We start from the raw sequence: 16891 nt of genomic DNA, 5'->3' as shown, positions 1-16891 counted from the left end.
ATATGAAAAATTGATGTGGGTATTCAAATGAAAGGTCTTGATGAGCGTAACATCGGGATGAGCTTATATCTTTAAAAATGTCAATAGTTCACGAGATACAAGGTAATTTCTTAATTATGTATCTAGAGATAAAGCATTTTCGAATGGAGCCTAAATACTTAAATGATTAAAATTTAGAGCAAAAATTGTTCAAGAATTAAATTTTGAAGTCTATATTTAAAAAAAATTCATTGATTTATATTCTTAGTTCAAAAACAAATATAAAATAATATTTTAAAGCAAAAGTGAAATTTTAAAGATAATATTTTTTAAATCAACAAATTTATTTTTATAAAAATCTAAAAACTTGTGTAATTCTATTAAGATATTTTCCAACATTTAACGACACATATAATCTAATTATTTCGAAATAAATAATAAATACTCTTATATATATATATATATATATATATATATATATATATATATATATATATATATATATATATATATATATATATAAATAAATAAATATCAGTGTCGTATTATTTAAATCTAAATATATAGTTAATGAAGATAATATTTATAACGCAAGAGCAGATACTAAAATGATTCTCAGCAGACCGTCGAGGTCAAAGTGAACATACTTCAGTGTTACACCAGTGACGTCAGTGTGTCACGGCTCGCCGACCACGAATCGTTATTCGTTATTAGCATTACACATCGCTCAACGTACAGGTCTCAGCCTCATCTTTTTTTTTTTTTTAAATAATAATAATAAAAGACAATAAAAATTTTTTGATAATAAATTACCAAAAATAGAATTATTTTTATAAAATGATATTTAATTTTTGTATAAAAGTGAAGAACAATGGCCAGTAGCAGTAATAACAAATAGCAAAGTGATGAGGATGTTAAATGTTAAATGTTGGGTTGATATTAGTGACTAGGAGTCGTTCCGAGAGACCTTGCGTAGGTGTCAGCCAGGCGTGGTGAAGATATGCCACAGGCGGGACATGCCTCAGGACAAACAAAGAGATCATTTTACTGGAGATAATTGTTAAGAGAAAAGAGAGAAAATAATTGCGGAAGGAGAATCTCAAGTGGATTGGATAGAACTAACTCCTCCCGCGGAATCTCCTTCCAATCTAATACAAGCTGACGCTACCTTCACCTTCCCCACCGTTATTGCTAAGGTGATTTAGTTGCTCTTTATTTTAATGAGTTTTTAATTGTAAAGTTAGCTCATTTTTTTCTCATAAAAATTTCAAAAAATTATCTTTGGAGCGCATTAACCTGAAAAATTTCCTGAGAAACTTATTTATTTTTGTTTTTGTCAAAAATATGGACGATAATTTTATAAAAAATATTTTATTAATTCAAAAGATAAAATTTTAAAAAATTAAAAATTAAAAAAAAGAATTTTTTTTGCATTAAATTAATTTTTTTTATCAATGTGTTTTTTTATATTTTATTTTATTTATTATTTTTATTAAAAAATATACTTTAAACTTTATAAAAAAAATTAAAATTAATTAAAAATTTTATTTTATTTATTATTATTATTAAAAAATATATTTTAAACTATATAAAAATAATTAAAATTAAAATTAATTGGAAATTTTAAATAGTTTTAATTTTTTAGAAATATTTTTTATACTAATTTATTTTTTTAATTAAATATTAAAAAAATTGATGAATTTATTATTTTACCAATTTTAATTTTGATTTTAGTAACTTTGACCCGCCGTGGGCTCGAACACGATTCTACGTGATGCTACAACAGTAAAATATCTTCCATAAAAATTCAATATATTTTCATGCAACTAACCGAAATTTAATTTCAGCTTCTGGGAGTTTTTAAAATTACAAATCTTGGAATTATCTCGCGGCCAGATCAGCCCCAAAGCTGTGAAAGTTATTTGCATAAGCGGAAGAGGAGCGAATTTAAACAAAAAATATAATCCGAGCAATTATGATTATAAAAATTGTTATTTAAGAGACTTTTTAAACGAAATGAAAACATTGAGGAAGCAATTGCTGTTCTGATAAGATTATAGTTCTCCAGACGGTCTTTACGAGGGGAGATTCGATTTTGCGAGGCATATTGGGTGAAAAAACTTTTAGAATGTTGTCCGAGAATGAAATTATGTAGGGTTGATGGACTTTTATTCGACTTCCGATCGCGAATCACGGAAGTCCCTTCCTTTAGTAAATTCAATAGAGATCAGGAGACGGAAAAATAATCAATTGTATCAATTTTTTGTCTATATTTTTGTAAAAAATATTTTTTTGTGGATTTTATAGAAGAAAATATTCAAGAAAATTTAAACTAAGAATTTTCTATCAAAAAATCGGAAATTTTTTATTTTAAAATTTTATTTGTGATAAAATAATGTTTTATTTTTTTTATTTTTTAATAATAATTTTATAAATTACAAAAAACTAATGAAGAAAATTATTTTAAATAAAATTTCTTTGAAGAAAAAAAATAGACCGTAATTTTTCTAAAGAATAAAAAAAAAAATTGAAACAACTTTTAAAAATAACTCACCTAAAAATATTCTTATTAAATATCTTCCGCGCGTTAATTAGCGATAATATATATTTTTAATTAACGCGATGACTTTACTTGCAGTAAATGAACATGATCAGTGAATATTATTTAAATTGAGCCTGCATAACTAAGATTTTTATCGTAATTAAACAGAAAAAATAATCCTTTGATTTGATTGACAATTTAAAGAAAAAAAAAAAGGAAGAAAAATTTTTAAAATAAATTGTTGGATTTTGTATGCACATTATGATACTGCAGTGAGTGACTAAATTTATATGTTTGAGAATATAATGCAAGATGAGCTACGGGAGAGAATAAACGTGCGATCTCGACACTTAAAGCAATACACCGTTAGTTACATGCCCCCGGGTAATATCAGCTATAATCCGATTGTATATTTATATTTTTATCTTTAGTTATTCATTTTTTATTTTTTGTTATTTTCAGGCTACTTGCATCCAGCCGCTCGCTGGATTGCTCCTTGGTACTTGCATTGGTACAGGGGGCCAGTTTCCCCCTTCCTATATACTGAGTTTACAGACTACACCGACCGCGAACCTGTTTCTCGTAACAAGAAATAAGAAAACAAGTAAATGCACTTGATACCGATTATCAATATTTTAAGAAAGCCTCAAACAATGAATTTAAATCTCCTGCTCACTTGGACAAGGTGGTTTTAACATTAAAATATATTATGTGAAAATTTAAGTTTATTATTATTATTTGTAAATAATAATTATTTTATTCTTAAGTTCCCGCGTAAAAAATTGAAATTTTTAAATTAAAAACATCAAAATAATAATAATAATAATAATAACTAGCAACCTTGCGGTCACTTTGTGAACTATAAATAAATAAAATTCTGCTTTATTAAATAATGATTTTTGTTGAATTGCACTGTACTTCCGTAAATATTGACGTTTTTAAAGATATAAGCTCATTATGATGTTACACTCATCGAGACCTTTCATTTGAGTACCCACATGCATTTTCATATATTTTTCATATATACGTATAATATATATATATATAAATATATGAAAAATTGATATGGGTACTCAAATGAAAGGTCTTGATGAGTGTAACATCAGGATGAGCTTATATCTTCAAAAATGTCAATAGTTCATGAGATACAAGGTCATTTCTTAATTATTGACATTTTTAAAGATATAAGCTCATCCTGATGTTACACTCATCGAGACCTTGCATTTGAGTACCCACATGGCAATTTTTATATATTTTATATATATGGTACTTGTGAAATATATAAATATATAAAATATATGAAAAATTGATGTGGGTACTCAAATGAAAGGTCTCGATGAGTGTAACATCGGAATGAGCTTATATCTTTAAAAATGTCAATACTTCACAAGATACAAGATCATTTCTTAATTACTGACATTTTTAAAGATATAAGCTCATTCCGATGTTACACTCATCAAGAGCTTTCATTTGAGTACCCACATCAACTTTTTATATATTTTTCATATATTCATATATATATAAATATATAAAATATATAAAAAATTGATGTGGGTACTCAAATGAAAGCTCTTGATGAGTGTAACATCAAGATGAGCTTATATCTTTAAAAATGTCAATAGTTCACAAGATACAAGGTAATTTCTTAATTATGTATCTAGAGATAGAGTATTTTAGAATGTAGCCTAAATATTTATCATAATAAATTACTACATTGGATTTTGAGTTTCTGATGATGTAATTTATCAAATTTTAAATTCAAAATTTAATTTTAATAATATAATAAAATAAAACAAAAATTATTAAAAAATTCATTTAACAAAAATTTCTTCCCAACTTCATTCAAAAACCCTGAAGTATACTCTGTAAAAATAAAACTAACTTCAAAAAATATCATCCTATATTCTTCACCATAAATAAAAAAAAAAAGAAAAAGAAAAAAAAACTACCAACTAACTTTTTATTGTTTAGTTAGATACGATTGAGGTTTTATAGCGCACCTGTGCAACCGGCTGAAGGATACGCGCGACGTTCGCGTGGTGCCTCTTGGAGAAGGGAGGAAGAAAACGCGTCCAAGAGTGTACCAGTTTAAGTGGGGATACTGGCCACGCGATCGAGATTTATTTATAAGTTGAGCTTGCCGTTCCCGATATATTCTTCCTTCTCGGTCACTACATCCTCAGCATCATCTTCCTCATCCTCTATCTTTTTCTTCATCAGTGAGTCTTGATCTTGCTCTTATTTCATACTTGTTTCAGCATTTATTTTTCTCTTGGATCGGCGTTCACTCCCATACCAAGAGAGAAGAAAAGAGGGTAACGCAACATCTGCTTAGTTCATTTCTTCAATCGCGTTCTACAGATTCTCTTACTACACAACCAACCGAGTATAAAGTATAACAACTACACAAACATATAGATCCACCATCCATTTATTTCCGGCAACTTGTTTATTTATTATTTTTTTATTATAAATATAAGTTGTCCGGTTTTTACGACTATAAATTATGGATTATTAATATCAACACATACGTTTAGATATTTATATTTATATTTTACCCAAGATAAATTCATTTATATATTTCTTCGTAAAGAATATAGCGCTTGAAAGCGACTTTCAACACCGAAGATTAATTCGCCTCCTTATTGCAGGCTTCTGATCGGTAAGAAGAAAGTACTTGAGATGTTAAATTTACAATAGCAAGTATCTATCGATTGTACTATCAATTAGTATCCCACGATATATCAACCAGCAGTATAAAGTAGCGTATTTTACGACTCTAAGCCGGATACCAATGACACGAGTGAGTTATACTGTGAATCCGCATCCGGATCCATTCACCGATCTCAGTTCTATCTGTTCTATCACTTTGTTTTTCATTTTTTAATCCAGTACTCTAGCTCTTAATAGAGCCTCTTACATCCTCATCATCTTCTTCTTCACTGATAGAAGGATTTAGTTCTATTTAATAAAATTTAGCAACCGATACTAAATGATTTAGTAGCCTATTCGTAATTTTTAATCATAATTTATCAATATAATTTAATAAGCTGTGATAAAAATTGTCATTTTTTTTTAATCTACTTCTTGGTAGAATTGTAATCAAGCCTTTTTTTTTAATTAGTGTTTAATTTCTTCTTATAAAATAATAATACTAAAAGCCGACGTTTTTAATTTTTTTTTAATAATTAAATTAGAACAAAAAATATTTTTAAAAAATTGCATTTACAATTTTTAAATGTCGGCCAACTTAATTTTCATACTCTGATAGAAGGATTTAGTTTTATTTAATAAGATTTAGTAACAGATACTAAATGATTTAGTAAGAAACTTTTCATTATTAAATATTTAGTAATAGGTACTAAATCATTTATTAAAGCCCATTTAGTTCCACCAAATAAATATTTAGTAGTATTTAACAAATTATTTATTGCTACTCTTAATTGTTTATTGGTATCAAAGAAATCAATTTTTTAACTAATTTTAGCGTGTAACCTAATTTTTTAACTTAAAATAAATCAAAATAAATAATTTTCAGCTAAAATATAAGGTATTATAAAGGAAAGAATCTCATTAAATTATATTTTTTTGTTTGAGACATTTATAAAATTTAAAATTAAACAAGTTTTTAACATATCAATAATAGACAAATTGAAAAATGTAAACTAAACTTCACTAAGAAAAGACATAAATAGAAGACATTTATTGGGAGTAGTGTGTTTTTAAAGGTTTAATAAATCTCCCAAAATCGAGCTGAATAAAATAATCTAAGTCAGTTAATAGGTTATGTATCACATAAACACTAGAATTAAAGCTTAGCCATCTACCGACAATATTTGCCCAAGAAATATTTAGTACCTGTTACTTAATATTATTTGGTGGAAATAAATATTTATTTCCATGTAATAAGGCTTTGTTTATATAAAGAAATCATTTATTAAACTGTAACAAATAATATTGATGGGTACAAAATATTTGTTACTAAATCAGTTTAGTACTCCGTACTAAATCCTTCTATCAGTGTTCTCTTTCTTCTTCTTCTGTTTCACTAGATAGCTCAATTTTTCGATTTAAAAGTCGCTCTAGAAAAAATAATTAAAATGTGTAAGCTAAAAAGTTTAACCCGTCGTAGTTGGTATACGAGTTTATCTTAACTTCCTCCCCAATGACCTTACACTTCTCCCTACAGCAAAACCAGTTCGGCTTGTATTGCTATGCCCCAAGTACGCACTAAAGTATTATACATCGTGGAATATACATACCTACGCATTACATGGTATGCTTTAAAGTTGAACGATGCCTAGAGCTCCCGAGTGGAATCAATTATTTATTTAGTCGTTTTGTTTTATCTTCACCGGTGCTCGGTGCTAATCAACGCAAAGGCTATGTTGAGAAAATATTTTTATACGTGAAAAATAACTAGTTTTTTTTTTTAATTATTATAAGCAAGCTTTATTTAATTTCTTTAAATGTTTAATTAAACATTTGTTTAGGTCACTGAAATATCACTTTTTATTGAGGCGTTGGCAATAAACAGTTGCGCAATATGAAAGTTCGTATGATATAAGAAGAACGGAAATATATTTGCCCGGTAATAATAAATAAATATATCAAAACTGTTAAAAGAGGCGAATTACCGTGAGAATTTACCGTAATTTACGTATGATTTTTTTTTCAAGTCGATTGCTGGTAGGTGCCCTGAAGTGGGATGGCCAAGCGCTAACGGCATGAAACGCGTAACAAAAGGTGCAGAGTTCGATTCCTCGGAGAGGTAAACTGTGATTTTTTTTTTTTTAATTCAATTTAAAAACACTTTTTTATCACTTTTTGGGTTATAAAAGTTATTTAATTGATTAGTTAGGAGTTAAAATAAATTTTAACGCACTGAATTTTTCAGGATATTGATAAGGAAAGAAGTTATGAGAAATGTGACAGTTTATAGAATAAATGAGTGGTAAGGTTGGAAAATTCCAGGACTCAAAAATGATTTCTAGAGAAGCCATCTTTAGTTACACGGGATGTGAATAAACCACGTTAGATCAAGCTTATCAGCTGCATTCAGTAACAAGTTTTGATAAGACCGCAAAAAACGGAAGTGGTTGCTGATTTAGTAACTATAATCAGCATCATTAAAAATTTTAACGATTATTCTTGTGAAAATAATTATATAATTTTATAAAAAAAAATTTTTAATGTTTTTGTTACTGTAATTGTAACTCCCTGGAGAAAGACTGGAGCAAATGATACGTAAATACTTGTGTAGCGTATGAAAGAACGCAACAAAGCGGAGCCGATATAAAGAGCGTATAATGTATAAGAAAATATGTTGGTACATTTATAGATGTATGGAGTCTAAGTAAAGGGACTGCTGCTGTTAAACTGGCCCTGAAGCCTCAAGCCTCAAGATCGACTCAACCGCGATATTACTTGCTCGCAATTATGTCTCTTGCTGCTATTATACCTATCTTTAAATTTTTATCCGAACATGAATTACATCGTAATCGCAAATACTCCGGTTTTTATTGCTAGAAAGTTATTTTTTAAGGATTTATCCTCAAACTTTTTATCGCCATTTTTCAAAAATTAATTACAACTTGTAATTATTCTTGTAATCAAAAAAAAAAATAATAAATCCTTCGACTCTAACTATGGGTTTGATTTTTTTTTCTTTGGCTCTGAAGATTCAACGAGCATTTCCCAATAACGATCGTGTTTCCTGAGTACCGTATAGACCATAATTACATTTTAATTTCCAACAGCCTCCGGTAATCGCTACCAGTAGCATCCCTCTGTTATTTTATCTTTTTATTCCCTCTCGATCTTCTGCACTCTTATTTTTATTGGTTATTATTTTTTATCTTCTATTTTATAAGTGTAATCTTGCTACACCCATTTCGATCAATTATCTTTTAATAAATTTTTTTTTGTTAAATTTATACTTTTCCCACAAATTAGTATCATTAATTAAGAAAGTATACGCACTTAAAATTTTTTTCAAATCTTTTCTTTTAAATCTTATTTTCATTTTCTTAAAATTAGCTTTTCAAAGTTTTAAGACCAAGAGTTATCAAAAACTACTCAACAAATCAGTCTCTAATTTTTACTCAATTTTTTTAATTATATTTTCCAGTAATTTATCCAAGAATTAATAATCCCAATTAATATTTTCCATTTATTTTTTTTTTATTCAAGGCTCAAATTTTTATTGAAAAAAATTTTTTAGCCGCTATTTTATTAAAAATAGATATTTTAATTTTTAATTCAATTAATCAATTTTAATTTTTAATTTTTAATTTTTAATTCTAATTTTTAATTTTTAATTCTAATTTTTTATTTTTTATTTTACTTTTAATTTTTAATTCTAATATAATATTTTTTATTTTAATTCTAATTTTTTATTTTAATTTGAATTTTTAATCAATTTTAATTTTTAATTCGAAAATATTGTGCTAATTGCAAGTTTTTCTTCAAAAAACCTCCTTAAGATTTGCAAGAGCTAGAAAATTCATTAGTAAAAAAAAAAAAAAACCTATAATTAAAGTTCAAATTTCCCAAAATCTGAATCTCAATTTAAAAATCAATTTATCAAAAATCCACTTAAAAAAAAATTATCAAAAATTTCTTCTTTCAGCCTTAAATTTTTGCGGTTCGATAATCCACTTCAATAATAAAATTTCAATCTTCATTTCATCGAACTTCAATAATCCGAAGTTGTTCGACTTTATTACAATCAATCCTTCAGAACTTCAACAACTCCTCGAGCTAACCTCAAACGAATCAATTAGGTTCGAAGAACTTCTTAAAGCTCAGAAGAAAAATGAACAACAGTGAAGTAATTTATAAAGTCTGACAATTGAAACAATAACTCTAAAATAGTCTGGCATATAAAATAGCTTACCTCGAGCTATAATCAAAGATAAAGAGTAGAGGAGTAGGAGCGACAAGCTGGTGTAACTAGTTTTTCTGTATATAATCCACGAGGATGAATGAACCCAGCAATTTGTTGGGAGCGAGGACCCCAAGTTTCTTCTTATTATTCTTATTCTTCATCTTTATCTTTTTATTCATTTTCTCTCTCGAGTAGACTTCTCTGGTATAAACTCTCCTCGATTATCCTAGACCCATTATCTCAGTAATCTTACCAGCGATACAACTTGTTGCTCCCTATGTTTCTATGTTCCTGTCAATTCTTCTCCATAATCTATGATGTAGTGTAATAAAGAGTTTAAAATATCCAGTTCCATTTTGTATCTTCAGCTCCAGCCATTTTGTAATCTTAGATCTGCTATTTGGAGCCATAGTACTATTTTCTGGTTGGAAAGTTCCTCCAGAGATGGCGGTAGCGTTCAAAGGTGCAGAAATGTTCAAGTTGTGTCACCACACGGATAGAAGGATTTAGTACGGAGTACTAAACTGATTTAGTAACAAAATTTTTATTCATTTATTTGGGAGAAACAAATATTTTGTACCTATCAATATTATTTGTTACAGTTTAATAAATAATTTCTTTATATGAACAAAGTCTTATTACATGGAAATACATATTTAGTCCCACCAAATAATATTTAGTAACAGGTACTAAATATTTCTTTGGCAATACGGAAAAAAGTAAACTGTAATATTCACTTGGATTCCGGTTAATTTTTATAGTTTCAAACAGCAAAGCGGACATCGGGGTGGCAAAAATATTAATATTACAGAACTTAATGAAGAAAGTATAAAAGCCACAATTTATAATTTAATATCCAAAATAAGTGATTAGTAGCTGTCACTATAGTAAATAACGACTCTTTCATCTTAAAAAATTACAGTTTCAAACAGTAAAAATTGCTATTTCAATATATAGTCCATATTATGAGGAGAAGGAGAACTCAGATGAAAGAGAAGAGGGTCTCACTCTGGGAGAATTTAACATTTGAAACAGTAAAAATTATACTTTCAAAATATACATTTTAACAGTCCAAGCAAGTCAATAATTACAGTTTGATTTTTAGCGTTGCGTTTAAAATTTACCATTTTACTTTGTAAATATTGACGTTGCTTGTATTAGAAATTTACTAACTTTATTTTATACTTTTTACATATAAGATCATTTTTTAGGTACCAAATGATAAATATCAAAGTCTGAATTCTTAATTATTATACTTTAACATTTTAGACATTCACATAGCGAATATTACTGTTTGAAATAGTATTTTCTTCTATGTAAAGAGTAAATTGTAACGTTTAAATGGTAAATATTATAAAGTGAATAGTAAAATCACGATTTTACTGTTTGAAATGGTAATTTTTAGCAGTTGATCATTACTTATTATAAATCGACTGTTATGTATTACTAGAAATTTAAATAGCGCGCTACGCGCGCGCCTAAATTTTAACCAATAATGAATCATGGCCCGTTTTTTGCGGGTTTCGACCTTTGACTAACTTCAAGACTTTCATCTATTTTATAATATAGGATAGTTTACTTTTTTCCGTGTACTTTTATGGACTTAAAGTTATTTTTCGAGCAAACTATTACGGAACTGTAATAATATTTATATATCCATTATTCGGACATCAAAGCTCGATGACTTCCGACACATATAGTGACGTAACTAGTGACAGTCGCTGTACCAGGCGCCAGACAAAGAATGGAACCCGGGGGATGTTATGAAGAAAGAGTAAAAGGTTTGAGATATAGATGTAAGTATATGAATATAAATATAAATATATATATGTACGGCGAACAGGTATAAAATTAAAGAAGCGGTTAAATGGAATAAGACAGCCTGAAAAATAAAAAATATTATCGGTGTAGTGGGAGACAAGAGTAGAGCTAAGGAGTAGAGTTGTATTAGAGAAACGGCTGTACTAATGTAAGCTGGTTAATAAAAACAGATAGACGAGAGAGGGGAAAAGAGAACGCGTTCCCACGATCTCATGAATGAACTCGCGTGGCTACTTGCTCCAAGAGTGGGGTAAACTCCCCTCGGCTAAAAACTATACTAGATCCACTTTCCAAATTAAACTTTACTCAATTTATTTCCAAAATGAATTGATGAGCTATTAATAATAATAGCCGTAAAAAGTTCAAATTACACGGTTAAGTTGTACAACTCGAAATTATTTCGGCTTTTTGATGTTGTAACTTTTTGATAGATTGGAAGTTTATTTTCAGGGTGAAGGTTTCAATTTAATCTTGGGATTATGGAAGAAGATGTTCTGTGGAAAAGAAAAAAATGTCTTCATGGTTGTTATAAGGTACCTTATTCTTTTTTTTTTGGTAAGAATATGGGTTAGGAGCAACACTTTACCCTTTTTTGATGCTACTAATTTAAGGTAGGTGTAAAATCATTGGAAGTTTTTAGAATTTTGTAATTTGTAATAATTTGTTATTTTTTGCAGAAGAATTTGGACTCAAAATTGACTTCAGTTATTATAAAAAGTACTTTTAACTTGAGTTAAAAATAATTTTTTATAAACATTCAATATATTTTGTAGGTACAAGCAAGTCTAAAAATGAAAAAATTTGAACTATTTATTCATTTTTTGTTCTATTAAAAAAATATAAAAAATATTTCTATTACAGTTTTTTGAAATTTAAGTTAAAAAAAAAAAATTATTTATTTAAAAAATACTAGCAACCTTGCAGTCACTATGTGACTGCCGTGACATATGAACTATAAATAAATAAAATTTTGCTTTATTAAATAATGACTTTTGTTAAATTGCACTGTACTTTTTTAACTATTGACATTTTTAAAGATATAAGCTCATCCCGACGTTACACTCATCAAGAGCTTTCATTTGAGTACCCACATGCATTTTTGATATATTTTTCATATATACATATATATAATATATATAAATATATAAAATATATAAAAAATTGATGTGGGTACTCAAATGAAAGGTCTTAATGAATGTAATGTCGAGGTGAGCGTATATCTTTAAAAATGTCAATAGTTCACAAGATACAAGGTCATTTCTTAATTATTGACATTTTTGAAGATATAAGCTCATCCTAATGTTACACTCATCAAGAGCTTTCATTTAAAAACCTGCATGGTAATTTTCATATATTTTATATATATGGTATTTGTGAAATATATAAATATATAAAATATATGAAAAATTGATGTGGGTACTTAAATGAAAGTTCTCGATGAGTGTAACATCGGGATGAGCTTATTTCTTTAAAAATGTCAATAGTTCATGAGATACAAGGTCATTTCTTAATACACTGGCCACAAAATTTTGTTTATTTTCTAAATAATATAGATTAAAAATAATTTTCAAGACTTTTTTTTTTAAAAAATAATTCCACATGTAGAAATAATAAAAAACTATAAATGCATTTTTTTAAAAATAATTTTCTATAAAAATTTTATCAAAAAAATCAAAAATTGCTAAAAAGTCTGCTGATTTCGCGTTTAAAAATCCAGTGAATAAAAACTGTCCAGATAATTTATTTCCAAAGACAAAAACTACCTTTTATTCTTCCTTACTTTCTTCGCGCAATCAGATAGATCCCTAACATGCAGTTTGATTGCGTGAAAAGGTTAATCAAGTACTTTGTTGGCTAATGAAGAGAAACTAAATAAAAGATAAGGTGATTACAATGTCCGCAACGATCTCAATTAAGCGTATCTCAATCATAAAATAATAATTCATAATCACCGTGTTGTAAATAAGTAAACTATCTTATCTTAGTGCCCGCGGCGAGCTGTATGAATGAATGAATGAAACAACGCTGAAATAGTGCACGTGGCGCCTCTCTGACGTCACAACCTGTTGCTACCTGTTACTTCTATCGACCAACGGGTGGTCGAATAGAGACAAGAGACGTACACGAGATCTCCGATACAAGAGTCCATAAAATCCAGCATTACGTCCGGCTTCAACGGTCAACCTTTAAATAACAAGTCTTATGTTACATACAAAGACACTGAGCTCTGCTCCACCGTGGGAGAACATCGCTAAAAACTCGTTTACGCTTTTGTAAATCAACGGTTTTACCTTTTGGTCCGTATTCGTGCCATTGCGCCGAAATTTCTTCAGAAGAAAATTCAAATTTTATCTTCCACGACCGAGATTAGTGAAGTCATCCAATTTTTGAAGTTAGCTCAGATGAAAATATCATTTTGCATAATCCCACACTTGCAAAGTATATTGAGGTCATTGTATGTGGCAAGTATATAATTAATGTGAGGCTACAAAAGTTGTTTCTCAACTTCTCTTCTACTACTACTCTTACGCCTTTCATTATTATTGTTTATTATTATTATTATCACTTTTTTTTTTCAATTTCATTTGATTCCATTTTTTGCGATGTGCAAAATTTAAATGATATTAATTTAAAGTTAGCTATCGATTTACAATTTTTTATGACATTAAAGTTAGCTGTTACTTGACCAATTTTAAATTTTATTTAACAATTAAATCAATTCTAATAAATTATTTTTAAAAAATTGCATTTTAAAATTTTTTTAATTTCTACATGTCAATTTTTTTTTTCTTATTTTTTTTGCCATTATTAATTTGTTAAAAAAAGTTCTAAAAATTATTAAATATCTGCTAAATTAATTTTCATTAAAGTTAGCAGTCATTAAAGATTTTTAAAATTCTTTTTTAACAAACAAATTTGTTCCAAAAAATAATTTTTTAAAAATTGCATTTTTTATTTATTTAAATTTCTACATGTCAATTTTTTTTCTAATTTTTTTTTTTGCCATAATTTGTTAAAAAAAAATTCTAAAAAATTTTTAACAACCGCTAAATTTATTTCCATAAATTTTTTATAAACCTAAAGTTCGCCGACGTTTTTAATTTTTTTTAATTATTAAATTAGAACTAAAAAATATTTTTTAAAAATTGCACTTAGAATTTTTCAAGTTTTTAACAAAAGAAATTTTTTTTTTTTATTTTGAAATAAATTTTTTAATAAAAAAAAAATTCTAAAAATTATTTATCATCTGCTAAATTTTCATCAATTTTTTTATTTTATTTAACAGATAAATTTGTTGCAAAAAATAATTTTTAAAAAATTGCATTTTAATTTATTAAAATTTCTAAGTCAATATTTTTACTCATTTTTTTTAAAATTAATTTATTTATTAAAAAAAATTATCAAATATCAGCTAAATAATTTTAATAAAATTAGAACTTTCTGCGTTACCGATCAAACTTCTATTTCTGCCGCCAGAGCGCCGCTCTGCGGCAAAAATAAGAAGCTTGTGGCGCGTTTTAAGGGTAACAAGTTACTTATCCGCTCTTAATAAAATAGATCGCGTGAAAAAGCGCGTTTTAAAAAAAACTAACGGCTTTTTTTGGACAATAGCTTAAAATTCTCTTCAAATTTAAATTTAAATTTATAAATTTATATTATTATAATATAATAAAAAATAAATAATAAGAAAGTAACGCCTTTAAATTTATAGCAAGTGTTGGTCAGTGATATTAATGTTGTTTCAATTTGTACAAGGGGTTTGTACACAAATTTGCCATTGTTAAGTGTGATGTGAAAATTTAAAAGAAGAACGTGAGAACTTTGGTTTAGCTTAGTTTACCAAACAAGTGCCATGCTGGCCATGCTGGAGAAAATGATTATGGTGAAAAAGATGGGAATCGAGGATTCTGGATACTGAGCCAGCCAGGCCCTCACGCACAGCTGTGGTTACATATTTCACGCAATGTGCCGACCACCTTCTCACTATCTCTCTCTCTTATTTTCTCCGTCCATCTATTCTCTGTTTCTGTTTTCTGTGTGTATCGGTATGTATTTTTCTACCTCTCGTCTTGGTGTCTTGGTACACATATTGTGTGCCCTTAAGAGCAAGTCTTCGGTTTCGGCTATACTACACATACACTCCACTTATTCTTATTTTTTCAGTCCGTTTTTTCCCATGCTTTAAGGACTTTCGGGCGCCCATCTCCCACGGACCGGCTCAAAATAAAGGACCACTTAATTGCGCCCTCATCCAGATACGGGCTAATGATTGACCGATCATGCTTTTCTATAAATATTTTCACACAATTCAATAAAGTAGCTGGGTTTGGAAAATTTATTTACTGAGGTTTAGATTTAATCAGTCGTGTAATTAAATTTCAAATTTAGGGTCAGGGTGAGTTTAATAGATGAAAATTAATTTAGAAGATATTTATTTAATTTTAAAAATTTTTTTTAAATAATTTTTTGGAACAAACTTGTTTATCAAATAATATTCAAAAAAAAAAAGGCAAATTACTAAGTTTAATTTAATAATTATATAAAAATGAATTTATCAGATATTTTATAATTTTTGTAACAAATAAATTATAGCAAAAAAAAATTAACAGAAAAAATTAAAAAAAAATCAAAATTGCAATTTTTTAAAAATAATTTTTTGGAAAAAATTTATTTGTTAAATAAAATTAAAAAATGGTCAAGTGACTGCTAAATTTAATTTAATAATTATATGAAAATTAATTTAGCAGATATTTGATAATTTTTTTAAACAAATGAATTATGGCAAAAAAAAATTGACACGTAGAAATTTTAAAAAATTAAAAATGCAATTTTTTTTTGAAACAAAAATTATCAAGTGACTGCTAATTTTAATATAATGATTTTTTAGCAGATATTTAATTATTTTTAGAATTTTTGTAACAAATAAATTATGGCAAAAAAAAAATTGACGTATAGAAATTTAAAAAAATTAAAATGCAATTTTTTTTTAAATAATTTTTTGGAACAAATTTGTTTGTTAAAAAAAATTACAAAATTTTCAAATGACTGCTAATTTTGATAGCATGATTTAATTAAGCTTATATTTAATAATCTTTAAGATTTTTATGAAAAATAATGGCAGAAAAATGATAAAAAAATTGACAAGTAGAAATAAAAAATGCAATTTTTTAAAAATAATTTTTTGGAACAAACTTGTTTGTTAAAAAAAATTACAAAATTTTTAAGTGACTGCTAACTTAAATGACCATGATTTAATTTAGCAGATGTTTAATAATTTTTAGGATTTTTGTAACAAACAAATTATAGAAAAAAAAATTGACTTGAAGAAATTTAAAAAAAATTAAAAATGTAATTTTTTAAAAATAATTTTTCAGAATAAAATTAATAACTGGTCAAATGACAACCAACTTTAATAGTGAGTTGACCACAATTTTATAAAATCAGTGAGTAAATTATTAATACAATAATAATGGTTAGTTTATATCACAGATCAGAGATGAGAATGACAATGAAGATGAGGGTTTATAAATCACCGGGTCAGTGTAATATTTTGAAGGAATAAATTTATGAGAATGAATGAGACGAGACGGGTAAGGAAGATTTAAAAATTAATAATGCATGGTAATAGTAATGTAATGATAATGACAAAACATAGTGTA

At 27.2% G+C, this 16891-nt stretch overlaps 1 protein-coding gene and 2 long non-coding RNA genes across 4 annotated transcripts in view; 2 read left to right on the top strand and 1 right to left on the bottom strand.

The window, feature by feature from the left end:
- The window catches only part of LOC123271653, a 100957-nt gene that overhangs the window by 56702 nt on the left and 27364 nt on the right, over positions 1-16891 (bottom strand). The gene's annotated exons all lie outside the window — the stretch shown is intronic.
- On the top strand, positions 512-2271 carry LOC123271660. The gene is made up of 3 exons (XR_006510942.1): positions 512-1175; positions 1714-1764; positions 1827-2271. It is a non-coding gene; the product is annotated as an uncharacterized LOC123271660 (long non-coding RNA).
- Positions 4395-8453, top strand: LOC123271658. Its single transcript, XR_006510940.1, has 4 exons — positions 4395-5324; positions 7015-7112; positions 7201-7292; positions 7419-8453. It is a non-coding gene; the product is annotated as an uncharacterized LOC123271658 (long non-coding RNA).

This window comes from Cotesia glomerata, linkage group LG9, assembly GCF_020080835.1.
Source record: "Cotesia glomerata isolate CgM1 linkage group LG9, MPM_Cglom_v2.3, whole genome shotgun sequence".
In the NCBI taxonomy this organism is placed as follows: Eukaryota; Metazoa; Arthropoda; class Insecta; order Hymenoptera; family Braconidae; genus Cotesia; species Cotesia glomerata.
This window is presented reverse-complemented; position numbering and strand designations above follow the sequence as displayed.